This window comes from Oncorhynchus mykiss, chromosome 7 (genome assembly GCF_057628025.1).
Source record: "Oncorhynchus mykiss isolate SJ-2025 chromosome 7, ASM5762802v1, whole genome shotgun sequence".
NCBI classification, from domain to species: Eukaryota; Metazoa; Chordata; class Actinopteri; order Salmoniformes; family Salmonidae; genus Oncorhynchus; species Oncorhynchus mykiss.
Window position 1 is genome coordinate 5,487,525 of NC_143028.1, and position 13,742 is coordinate 5,501,266.

The window sequence follows — 13,742 nt, forward strand, 5'->3', positions numbered from 1 at the left end:
ATAGCCATAGCCGCTTCTTGCTCAACAGACTATAAACTGTGGGACATGTTAAGGACGAAGCGTAGAGATGGTTCACATTTCTTGGAGCCATTTCTCTTTTTTTGGGCTTTCATGACTCCTACTGAGCAGAATGAATCCAGTGATATTTTATAATCTCGTGTGGGTATTTTGTATAGGCCTGGTGTTTACTGAGAAGGAAGTGACCATTGCAATATAACCTAGTTGGCCTCTTCACATATGAGCCTTTCAACTGTGAGGATTGCCTGATAACATAACTGGTCTACATTCCTAGCATCAATGTGTTCTGTGTTTTTTTTAACCTTTATTTTACCAGGTATGTTGACTGAGAACACATTCTCATTTACAGCAATGACCTGGGGAATAGTTACTAGGGAAAGGAGGCAGGATAAATGAGCCAATTGGAAGCTGGGGATGATTAGATAGTCATGATAGTATGAGGGTCAGATTGGGAATTTAGCCAGGACACCAGGGTTACCACCCCTACTCTTACAATAAGTGCCATGGGATCTTCAGTGACCACAGAGAGTCAGGACACCCATTTAACATCCCATCCAAAAGACAGCACCCTACACAGGGCAATGTCTCCAATCACTGCTCTGGGGCACAAGGATATTTTTTTTTAGACCAGAGGAAAGTGTGCCTCCTACTGGCCCTCCCATCCAGGGACCGACTAGGACCAACCCTGCGTAGCTTCAGAGGCATACCAGCAGTGGGATGGATGCAGGGTGTATGGGATGCAGGGTGTATGGTATGCAGGGTGTATTGTATGGAGGTCTAGCTGAATTTCCACCATTACTTCTCTCCAAAATTCTCTCCTTCTACATGTTTCCTTCCCCTTTTTCCAGTAGGGGGCATAAAGCTGCAAGCTAAAGTCTGAAAAATGGAACTTTAAGTTTTTGACATCAAGTGGACTAATTGGATCATTAACTTTTTCTAGTATTCTTAGATTCTTAGAAAGGGCAAGGTATTCTAAGTACATTGGTTAGCACACAGTGCCATTACATTCATTGTCCCATATTGTACGATTCCGTAAGCACCAAAATACTGAGGATATATATAGATAGGCTATCATTGTAAGACTGAACGTGGGCGGAGAGGCATACCATGCTTTTATGGGAGAAATAGACCAGAGAAACGGACATGGGACTCTTTCAAGGGGAGACAACAGACAAGACTGTGAAGGGTTACAAGGTGGTGTCACTCCTCTCCAATAGATGAGCGGTCAGAAAGGGTCAACCAGAAACACTGAGAGATTAGAAAACGCGACAAAGAGGGATTTTCAACCTCCGCAAACGGATTGTTGTGTATACTTCAGTTGGTGTGACGATGAGAAGGAATCAACTGACTTGTGAGGTCACTCGGAGTCATAAGGTCATAGTGGTATGTATCTTTTAATTTCGTATTTTAGTTTTTTTTTAAACTGCACTGTTGGTTAGGGGCTCATAAGTAAGCATTTCACTGTTGTATTCGGCGCATGTGACTAATACCATTTGATTTGATTTGATCTCTCAGACAGGTCACGGTGAGTCAGGCTAAGACATGAACAGTTACAGGACGTGGTGAAAGGAGGAATCACCATTCAGAGGGATCTAGGCTGTATCAGACACACTGACAACCTGATGACCAGCCTAATGGACCCTATTACCCATTTCTGCGTTCTTGTCAGTCCTTTGTCAGAGACACTGATCTAAGGTCAGCTTTGCATTTCTTTCCCTTATGGTGAAGGTAAGAATTCGGGAAAAGTCACTAATCCTAAATCAGTGTTTACAGGTGCCTTCTGCCCAGAACTGCCAGAGAGGATAGGCTCATTGGGAGGAGGGTCATGATACCTGCATAGTGCCTTTAAGAATGATGATATCTTACTCAGTGCTGCTGTGGCGCTTGTGTGCAGGATAAAGGACAAAGTCCCAAAAGTTACAAATTGCTGCCCTCTGCAGGTTATCCTGTAAAAAGCATCACCAGAATGTAGAGCATTTTTTTTTAACGTTTCAGTAATTTAGCAGACACTCTTATCCAGAGCGACTTACTGTAGTGGGGCATTTTTGTACTGGTCTCCCGTGGGAGTTGAACCCACAACCCTAAAGTTGCAAACACCATCCTCTACCCACTGTTCCACAGGGGTGGATTGAGCACTCTATGGAGTGGTTGCCCTACAGTATGTCAGACATTTGAGAGTAACATTTACCATGGCGATTTATGATAGGCGATCATTACCATTGCTGGCTCAACATAGCTTTGTGACATCTCTATAGCTATATGAGATGGCGCCAACAGACAGGGCAGCTCTGCTTCTAGCTCCTAAGAAATGTTGCAGTATTGTAAAACAAATGTTGTGTTATCTCTTACATTATTGGCCCAGAAAGTTTGGTGTTACATTTCTAATTGCATTATTTTACAGTGCATTCGCAAAGTATCCAGACCCCTTGACTTTTTTCAACATTTTGTTACTTTACAGCCATATTCTAAAATGGATTAAATTATTTATTTTTCCCTTATCAATCTACACACAATATTATTCCCCCATAATCACACAGCGAAAACTGTTTTTTAGATTTTTTTGCAAATTTATAACAAAAAACATAACTACCTTATTTACATAAGTATTCAGACCCTTTGCTATGAGACTCGAAACTGAGCTCAGGTGCATCCTGTTTCCATTGACCATTCTTGAGATGTTTCTACAACTTGATTGGAGTCCACCTGTGATAAAGTCAATTAATTGGACATGATTTGGAAAGGCACACACCTGTCTATATAAAGGTCCCACAGTTGACAGCGCATATCAGAGCAAAAACCAAGCCATGAGGTCAAAGGAATTGTCCGTAGAGCTCCGAGACAGGATTGTGTTGAGGCACAGATCTGGGGAAGGGTACCAAAACATTTCTGCAGCATTGAAGTTCCCCAAGAACACAGTGGCCTTAAATGGAAGAAGTTTGGAACCACCAAGATTCTTCCTAGAGCTGGCCGCCCGGCCTAACTGAGAAATCGGGGTAGAAGGGCCTTGGTCAGGGTGACCAAGAACCTGATGGTCACTCTGACAGAGCTCTAGAGTTCCTCCGCGGAGATGGGAGAATCTTCCAGAAGGACAACCATCTCTGCAGCACTCCACCAATCAGGCCTTTATGGTAGAGTGGCCAGACGGTAGAGTGGCCAGACCCCCCACTCCTCAGTAAAAGGCACATGACAGCCCACTTGGTGTTTGCCACAAAGTACATAAAGACTCTCAGACCATGAGAAACAAGATTCTCTGGTCTGATGAAACCAAGATTGGTATTTTAGTATTCTATTAGGATCCCCATTAGCTGTTTCAAAAGCAGCAGCTACTCCTCCTGGGGTCCACACAAAACATGAAACATGACATAATACAGAACATTAATAGAAACAGCTCATGGACAGAACTACACACAAACTATCTAGGTCAAATAGGGGAGAGGCGTTGTGCCGTGAGGTGTTGCTTTATCTGTTTTTTTAAACCAGGTTTGCTGTTTATATGAGCAATATGAGATGGAAGGGAGTTCCACGCAATTAGGGCTCTATATACAGTGCCTTGCGAAAGTATTCGGCCCCCTTGAACTTTGCGACCTTTTGCCACATTTCAGGCTTCAAACATAAAGATATAAAACTGTATTTTTTTGTGAAGAATCAACAACAAGTGGGACACAATCATGAAGTGGAATGACATTTATTGGATATTTCAAACTTTTTTAACAAATCAAAAACTGAAAAATTGGGTGTGCAAAATTATTCAGCCCTCTTAAGTTAATACTTTGTAGCGCCAGCTTTTGCTGCGATTACAGCTGTAAGTCGCTTGGGGTATGTCTCTATCAGTTTTGCACATCGAGAGACTGACATTTTTTCCCATTCCTCCTTGCAAAACAGCTCGAGCTCAGTGAGGTTGGATGGAGAGCATTTGTGAACAGCAGTTTTCAGTTCTTTCCACAGATTCTCGATTGGATTCAGGTCTGGACTTTGACTTGGCCATTCTAACACCTGGATATGTTTATTTTTGAACCATTCCATTGTAGATTTTGCTTTATGTTTTGGATCATTGTCTTGTTGGAAGACAAATCTCCGTCCCAGTCTCAGGTCTTTTGCAGACTCCATCAGGTTTTCTTCCAGAATGGTCCTGTATTTGGCTCCATCCATCTTCCCATCAATTTTAACCATCTTCCCTGTCCCTGCTGAAGAAAAGCAGGCCCAAACCATGATGCTGCCACCACCATGTTTGACAGTGGGGATGGTGTGTTCAGCTGTGTTGCTTTTACGTCAAACATAACGTTTTGCATTGTTGCCAAAAAGTTCAATTTTGGTTTCATCTGACCAGAGCACCTTCTTCCACATGTTTGAAGCCTGAAATGTGGCAAAAGGTCGCAAAGTTCAAGGGGGCCGAATACATTCGCAAGGTACTGTAATACTGTACACTTTCTTGAATTTGTTCTGGATTTGGGGACTGTGAAAAGACCCCTGGTGGCATGTCTGGTGGGATAAGTGTGTGTCTCAGAGCTGTGTGTAAGTTGACTACGCAAACAATTTGGGATTTTCAACACATTAATGTTTCTTATTAAAAGAAGAAGTGATGCAGTGTCTCTACTCAACTCTTAGCCAAGAGTGACTAGCATACATGGTATTTATATCAGCTCTCTGATTACAATGAAGAGCAAGACGTGATGCTCTGTTCTGGGCCAGCTGCAGATTAATTAGGTCTTTCCTTGCAGCACTGGACCACACAACTGGACAATAATCAAGATAAGACAAAACTAGAGCCTGCAGAACTTGCTTTTTGGAGTGTGGTGACAAAAAAGCACAGTATCTCTTTATTACAGACCTCTCCTCATTTTTACAACCATTGAATCCATAAGTTTTGACCATGACAGTTTACAATCTAAGGTAACGCCAAGTAATTTAGTCTCCTAAACTTGTTCAACAGCCACACCATTCATTACCAGGTTCAGTTGAGGGAATGATTAGTACCAAATACAATGCTTTTAGTTTTAGAGATTCTCAGGACCGGTTTATTACTGGCCACCCATTCCAAAACAGACTGCAACTCTTTGTTAATGGTTTCAGTGACTTCATTAGCTGTGGTTGCTGATGCGTACAGTACATACATTCATACATACATACATACATACATACACACACATACATACATACATATATATACACATACATACAATATACACACACATATACATACATATATATATATATATATATATATATATACACATATATATATATATATATATATATATACAGTGCCTTGCGAAAGTATTCGGCCCCCTTGAACTTTGCGACCTTTTGCCACATTTCAGGCTTCAAACATAAAGATATAAAACTGTATTTTTTTGTGAAGAATCAACAACAAGTGGGACACAATCATGAAGTGGAACGACATTTATTGGATATTTCAAACTTTTTTAACAAATCAAAAACTGAAAAATTGGGCGTGCAAAATTATTCAGCCCCTTTACTTTCAGTGCAGCAAACTCTCTCCAGAAGTTCAGTGAGGATCTCTGAATGATCCAATGTTGACCTAAATGACTAATGATGATAAATACAATCCACCTGTGTGTAATCAAGTCTCCGTATAAATGCACCTGCACTGTGATAGTCTCAGAGGTCCGTTAAAAGCGCAGAGAGCATCATGAAGAACAAGGAACACACCAGGCAGGTCCGAGATACTGTTGTGAAGAAGTTTAAAGCCGGATTTGGATACAAAAAGATTTCCCAAGCTTTAAACATCCCAAGGAGCACTGTGCAAACGATAATATTGAAATGGAAGGAGTATCAGACCACTGCAAATCTACCAAGACCTGGCCATCCCTCTAAACTTTCAGCTCATACAAGGAGAAGACTGATCAGAGATGCAGCCAAGAGGCCCATGATCACTCTGGATGAACTGCAGAGATCTACAGCTGAGGTGGGAGACTCTGTCCATAGGACAACAATCAGTCGTATATTGCACAAATCTGGCCTTTATGGAAGAGTGGCAAGAAGAAAGCCATTTCTTAAAGATATCCATAAAAAGTGTCGTTTAAAGTTTGCCACAAGCCACCTGGGAGACACACCAAACATGTGGAAGAAGGTGCTCTGGTCAGATGAAACCAAAATTGAACTTTTTGGCAACAATGCAAAACGTTATGTTTGGCGTAAAAGCAACACAGCTGGACACACCATCCCCACTGTTAAACATGGTGGTGGCAGCATCATGGTTTGGGCCTGCTTTTCTTCAGCAGGGACAGGGAAGATGGTTAAAATTGATGGGAAGATGGATGGAGCCAAATACAGGACCATTCTGGAAGAAAACCTGATGGAGTCTGCAAAAGACCTGAGACTGGGACGGAGATTTGTCTTCCAACAAGACAATGATCCAAAACATAAAGCAAAATCTACAATGGAATGGTTCAAAAATAAACATATCCAGGTGTTAGAATGGCCAAGTCAAAGTCCAGACCTGAATCCAATCGAGAATCTGTGGAAAGAACTGAAAACTGCTGTTCACAAATGCTCTCCATCCAACCTCACTGAGCTCGAGCTGTTTTGCAAGGAGGAATGCGAAAAAATGTCAGTCTCTCGATGTGCAAAACTGATAGAGACATACCCCAAGCGACTTACAGCTGTAATCACAGCAAAAGGTGGCGCTACAAAGTATTAACTTAAGGGGGCTGAATAATTTTGCACGCCCAATTTTTCAGTTTTTGATTTGTTAAAAAAGTTTGAAATATCCAATAAATGTCGTTCCACTTCATGATTGTGTCCCACTTGTTGTTGATTCTTCACAAAAAAATACAGTTTTATATCTTTATGTTTGAAGCCTGAAATGTGGCAAAAGGTCGCAAAGTTCAAGGGGACCGAATACTTTCGCAAGGCACTGTATATATATATATATATATATGTATACATACATACATGCACATACACATATATACACACATACATACATACATACACACACACGCGCGCGCGCACACACACACACACACCATTACATATAATTATTATTATAATACCGGTGTCAATAAAATTAAGAATAGTTGTAAACAAATTAATAAGAATGGAATAAGATTGCACATAAAATAAGTACTATACTATCTATGGAGGAAGGAATGGAGAGTACCAGGCCTGCTGCACCAGTAAAGTTCATCATGATGTGTCTTCTGCCCCGGGATGGGGGGGCCATGTGGTGATAGAACATCCCAGATAATCACACCCAACCCGGTGAATCTTGTCTGCGACCGCCAACCGCTGTGTTGATATGCCAGTGCTCCAGGCCGGTGGAAGTGGATATTTCCCTGAGAAAGCATCACGCTTTCATAGCCTCCTTGTCCCAGATAATACTGTATGTGCTTCAGCCAAATATTGTAATATAGCCTGGTCCCAGATCTGTCCCAGATATATACAGTGTGCTTCAGCCAAGTCCTCTGCTCTGACTACTGTTGTCATGTTTGGCATCACCATGAACGAACATAACAGAGAGGATCTATACAGATCTGGGACCAGGCTCTTTGTACCGTATTCCGTAAGAAGAGACCCAACATTAATGGCCATGACCTGAAAACATACTGTGTCTGTCTCCCCATCTCTCTACAAAAACACATCCATGGAAAATCCAGGAACATATGTCTATGTCAGTACTCCTGAGGGTTTGGCAGCTTCATTCCTGGGCTCTGGTGTCAGCTGCCTGCAGGGTGTGAAACCAGGGGGTGGTGGGTGTCACTACCTGACACCTCTCATCATAATCACCTGCATAAATTAAAAGGTACAGTGTGTTGCTAAAGATGATATTGCGGTTTTCCCCCATTGCCAACTAATGAAACAAGAGTCAGTATCAAATATACTGTATGGAAGAGCACACTCACATAGACAGATTCATGAATACCAAAGCTCAAAAGTACAGTACAAGGCAATACGTTTATACTTTATAGACTGAAAATTACAGAACAGAGCAGTACATAAACAGACAAACATACCAACAAACATACAGACAGACACACACACACCAACCCTAGGTCCTTCTGCATTCCTGGTCGGTCATAAAAAGTGGGATTGGAGTTTGGCATCTGGCCCAGACCATGAGATCATGTGATATAATCCCCATGGCAACCACTACACCTCAACATAAGCAGACAGACTGACACACGCACGCATGGATGTCTTCCCAGACAGACCCCTCAAGCCAAACCTAACAGGACCTCTGTGTAGAGGTGTCTTTTCTGTCTTTCCTCTCCTCTCAGGGGGACGTAGCCCTCCGTCCCTCTGTCAACAGCTTGTGTCATGCTACTTGAGCGAGATTCGACGAGGAGGAGGAGGTTTGGATGTTTGCATCCAGCACAGGGTTGTGTTGTATTTTCATGTGTCTTGTAATTCATCATCAGGTTTCACCCCTCGTCCTCTCTCTTTCTGGGGACCCTTGGGACTGTGTTGCACTAAAGTACGTGTCATGTCATATGTCACTGTGTGTCTACTCTGTACTCTGGGGCTCATGAAGTTGGGATCATTCTTGGTATGAGTTGTAGCCATGCCGGCTTGAAGGTTATGTTATAATTCAATGAGCTATACTGTAGGTGTGGTGACAGAAATTATAATGTTGTGACGCAATATAGTTAAAGTTCACTCATGACAATCTCAAGATGCACTCCTGCAAATTAAAACATTTAAAAGTCAACACTTGGTTATCTCTAGATAACTAACGTTGATTTGATTGCATCACTTGGAGCACTGCAAAGCACTGTGGCTTAGTATTTACACTCCCTGCTATAGGCCCACACGACAGCAACGGAAATGTAGGTCTACAACAACGTCATATATAGAGGGGTTTTAAAATAGCATACTTTATGGCTGTACTAAAACATCCTGTTTGCCTGACCCGCTCCTGAACATCTCTCTGGTCAGCATGGAGGAATTACAGCCGTGTGTCCCCAGCAATTGATTTATCTCAGAGTTGTGGAATTCCCAAATGAGTTCTCTGTTGTAGCAGGAAACTCGGGGAATGGTTTTATTGCCCTGCGCCCCATCCACTTCAGAGTCTGAACTGTGATCGCTGCCCGTAACCAAGGAGATCACCCTGCTGTTTGTAAACAATTCATTTTCTAGGGGCTGGCGCTGGATGGAAAAGCCTGTAGGCCTTTCCCACTTTCAAGTTCACAGTATTTGGAGAGAAAAGTAGCCCTTATTCGCTACTAACACGCTAATAACCACACAAGCACAAACACTAACTGAAATTAACACTAACTTTAACATAATAACAAGTGTAGATAGTTGGCATGTTGGAATTCAGGATGGGAATTTCCAGATGATTAAGAAACTCCATAGGCACAGCTATAAACAGTTAGGAGGTAGTACTCCGTGCATGACTGTGGTATGCACAGTGTCCCGGGCCAAGGAGCTGGTGTGAAATACTTTAGGAGAGTGATAAAGCTGAGTCATGGAGTAGAGTATAAAGCATCATGGATGATTGATGATGGTCAAATACAGAAGGACAGTAAGGTGGCATCAAGGCTACGCCTCAGCTGCTAACTGTCCTGTATCACTTAGGTTACACATCGGCTGCTAACCGTCCTGTATCACTAGGTTACACATCGGCTGTTAACTGTCCTGTATCACTAAATTACACATTGGCTGCTAACTGTCCTGTATCACTTAGGTTACACATCGGCTGCTAACTGTCCTGTATCACTTAGGTTACACATCGGCTGCTAACCGTCCTGTATCACTAGGTTACACATCGGCTGTTAACTGTCCTGTATCACTAAATTACACATTGGCTGCTAACTGTCCTGTATCACTAGGTTACACATCGGCTGCTAACTGTCCTGTATCACTAGGTTACACATCGGCTGCTAACTGTCCTGTATCAGTAGGTGACACATCGGCTGCTAACTGTCATGTATCACTAAGATACGCCTTGGCTGCTAACTGTCCTGTATCACTAAGATACGCCTTGGCTGCTAACTGTCCTGTATCACTAAGATACACCTTGGCTGCTAACTGTCCTGTATCACTAGGTTACACATCGGCTGCTAACTGTCCTGTATCACTAGGTTACACATCAGCTGCTAACTGTCCTGTATCACTAGGTTACACATCGGCTGCTAACTGTCCTGTATAACTAAGATACACCTTGGCTGCTAACTGTCCTGTATCACTAAGATACACCTTGGCTGCTAACTGTCCTGTATCACTAGGTTACGCCTTGGCTGCTAACTGTCCTGTATCACTAAGATACACCTTGGCTGCTAACTGTCCTGTATCACTAGGTTACGCCTCGGCTGCTAACTGTACTGTATCACTAGGTTACAGATCGGCTGCTAACTGTACTGTATCACTAGGTTACACATCGGCTGCTAACTGTACTGTATCACTAGGTTACACATCGGCTGCTAACTGTCCTGTATCACTAGGTTATGCCTTGGCTGCTAACTGTACTGTATCACACTAGGAGACCACAACGTACACACACCGGTGTCTGTGTCTGTCTGTGTCAGTGTCAGTGCATAGGTCAAGTCAGAGAGGATAGGCAGGGATGAATCTCCCATTGTCCCATTGTGATAAACAACAATACAATGTGAAGCAGAGAATACTAACAGTCTTAACAAACTGAGGATGGGAATCTGTTACCTCCGGCATTTAGACTGGAGGTATAACATCCAGTAACAAATAAGAGATAGCTCTCGTAAATCATTGCACAAAAAGGTCATCTACGATTACATAGTTGAACAACTGACGTGAATGATCATTTATCCACCCCTGCCTGCATTCAGGCTTCTTACACAATGCTCTGAGTCTGAAAGAGAGGGAGAGGAGAAGAGTAATCTGATCTGGTTTTACATCGCAGTGACTTTCTAGTGCTCTCTTTCCTAGACTTACAGTACATTGTGTTGTAGCGTACCATACTGTCTGTCCTATTCTTTGACCACTCTAGTTCCTGATCATGTCTCCTGAGAAAAATGCTATAGCCTACACTATGGAAATAGAACACTGGAATGTGCAATTAAAGAGTACAAATGCAAGTGCTGAAATGGCTGATAGAAGTGATGTAACTCTGTGTGTTGGATGTATCATGGTGTCCATCAGCTGACACCCCTAGATCAGGGGTGTCAAACTCATTCCATGGAGGGCCTAGTGTCTGCTGGTTTTTGGTTTCCTCTTTCAATTAAGACCTAGACAACAAGGTGTGGGGAGTTCCTTATTAAATAATGACCTTCATCAATGATGTACAAGGGAGGAGCGAAAACACGCAGACACTTGGTCCTCTGTGGAATGAGTTTGACAACTGTGTTTTAGAGATTTCAGGATCAGTTGACTGTGGTGTGTTATCTAAACAGATGGATTAGAGACTAGCCTATATGATCAGATATCCAAACAGAGGGATTAGAGACTAGCCTATATGATCAGATATCCAAACAGAGGGATTAGAGGGTAACCTATAGTTAGATATCTAAACAGATGGATTAGAGGGTAACCTATAGTTAGATATCTAAACAGATGGATTAGAGGGTAACCTATAGTTAGATATCTAAACAGAGGGATTAGAGGGTAGCATATATGATCAGATATCTAAACAGAGTGATTAGAGGATAGCCTATATGATCAGATATCTAAACAGAGGGATTAGAGGATAACCTATATGATCAGATATCTAAACAGATGGATTAGAGGGTAGCATATAGTTAGATATCTAAACAGGGGGATTATAGGGTAGCATATATGATCAGATATCTAAACAGATGGATTAGAGGGTAACCTATAGCTAGATATCTAAACAGAGGGATTAGAGGGTAGCATATATGATCAGATATCTAAACAGAGGGATTAGAGGATAGCCTATATGATCAGATATCTAAACAGAGAGATTAGAGGGTAACCTATAGCAATGGATATCTAAACAGAGAGATTAGAGGGTAACCTATAGCAATGGATATCTATACAGATGGGGAGGCAGGGTAGCCTAGTGGTTAGAGCGTTGGACTAGTAAACCGGAAGGTTGCAAGTTCAAACCCCTGAGCTAATAAGGTACAAATCTGTCGTTCTGCCCCTGAACAGGCAGTTAACCTGTTCAGGGGCCGTCATTGAAAATAAGAATTTGTTCTTAACTGACTTGCCTAGTTAAATAAAGGTAAAAAATAAATTACACATCGGCTGGATTAGAGGGCAGACTATAGTTAGATATCTAAACAGGGGGATTAGAGGGTAACCTATAGCACCGGATATCTAAACAGAGGGATTAGAGGGTAACCTATAGCTAGATATCTAAACAGATGGATTAGATATCTAAACAGAGGGATTAGAGGGTAACCTATATGATCAGATATCTAAACAGATGGATTAGAGGGTAACCTATAGCTAGATATCTAAACAGATGGATTAGATATCTAAACAGAGGGATTAGAGGGTAACCTATATGATCAGATATCTAAACAGATGGATTAGAGGGTAACCTATAGCACCGGATATCTAAACAGAGAGATTAGAGGGTAACCTATATGATCAGATATCTAAACAGAGAGATTAGAGGGTAACCTATAGCTAGATATCTAAACAGAAGGATTAGAGGGTAGCCTATAGCACCGGATATCTAAACAGAGGGATTAGAGGGTAGCCTATATGATCAGATATCTAAACAGATGGATTAGAGGGTAACCTATAGCTAGATATCTAAACAGATGGATTAGATATCTAAACAGAGGGATTAGAGGGTAACCTATATGATCAGATATCTAAACAGATGGATTAGAGGGTAACCTATAGCACCGGATATCTAAACAGAGAGATTAGAGGGTAACCTATATGATCAGATATCTAAACAGAGAGATTAGAGGGTAACCTATAGCTAGATATCTAAACAGATGGATTAGAGGGTAACCTATAGCTAGATATCTAAACAGATGGATTAGAGGGTAACCTATAGTTAGATATCTAAACAGATGGATTAGAGGGTAACCTATATGATCAGATATCTAAACAGATGGATTAGAGGGTAACCTATATGATCAGATATCTAAACAGATGGATTAGAGGGTAACCTATAGCTAGATATCTAAACAGATGGATTAGAGGGTAACCTATAGCTAGATATCTAAACAGATGGATTAGAGGGTAACCTATAGTTAGATATCTAAACAGATGGATTAGAGGGTAACCTATATGATCAGATATCTAAACAGATGGATTAGAGGGTAACCTATATGATCAGATATCTAAACAGAGGGATTAGAGGGTAACCTATATGATCAGATATCTAAACAGATGGATTAGAGGGTAACCTATAGCACCGGATATCTAAACAGAGAGATTAGAGTCTAGCCTATAGCTATAGCTAATTTCTTTCAATAAAACACCAAATATGTTGCTCTAGTTTGTTTATAAATCATAAAGGTACTGTATACTAGCTGAAGTGTACATAAAACTATAATATTTATTACACAGCGTTTTGTGAACAGGTCTCATTACCGTAACACTTTTTCAAATTCCTGTAAAATCTCCAGTCAGTTTTCAATAAAGTTTCATTCCCCCACGATGCGTCATCTAGAGGAGTAGTCCTTAGTTAAGAAAATGTTTTATGCTTATATGCCTTCAGGATGAGGTTCTTATTTTCCAACAGCCCTTTGTTTATATCTTTTTGGGACTTTGAAAACTGTTGCGGTAATGAGAGTTTTGTGGAAATTGTGCTAAAATACATCATGTCTGAACCAAAAAACACAAATAATTATTATGAAAGA

General features: G+C 41.4%; 2 protein-coding genes across 3 annotated transcripts in view; one reads left to right on the top strand and one right to left on the bottom strand.

Moving 5' to 3' along the window:
- LOC110527187 (uncharacterized) overlaps positions 1-13,742 on the bottom strand; it is a 61,311-nt gene that overhangs the window by 28,588 nt on the left and 18,981 nt on the right. The window lies entirely within an intron of this gene.
- The window catches only part of LOC110527185 (filamin A-interacting protein 1-like), an 82,853-nt gene that overhangs the window by 12,772 nt on the left and 56,339 nt on the right, over positions 1-13,742 (top strand). The gene's annotated exons all lie outside the window — the stretch shown is intronic.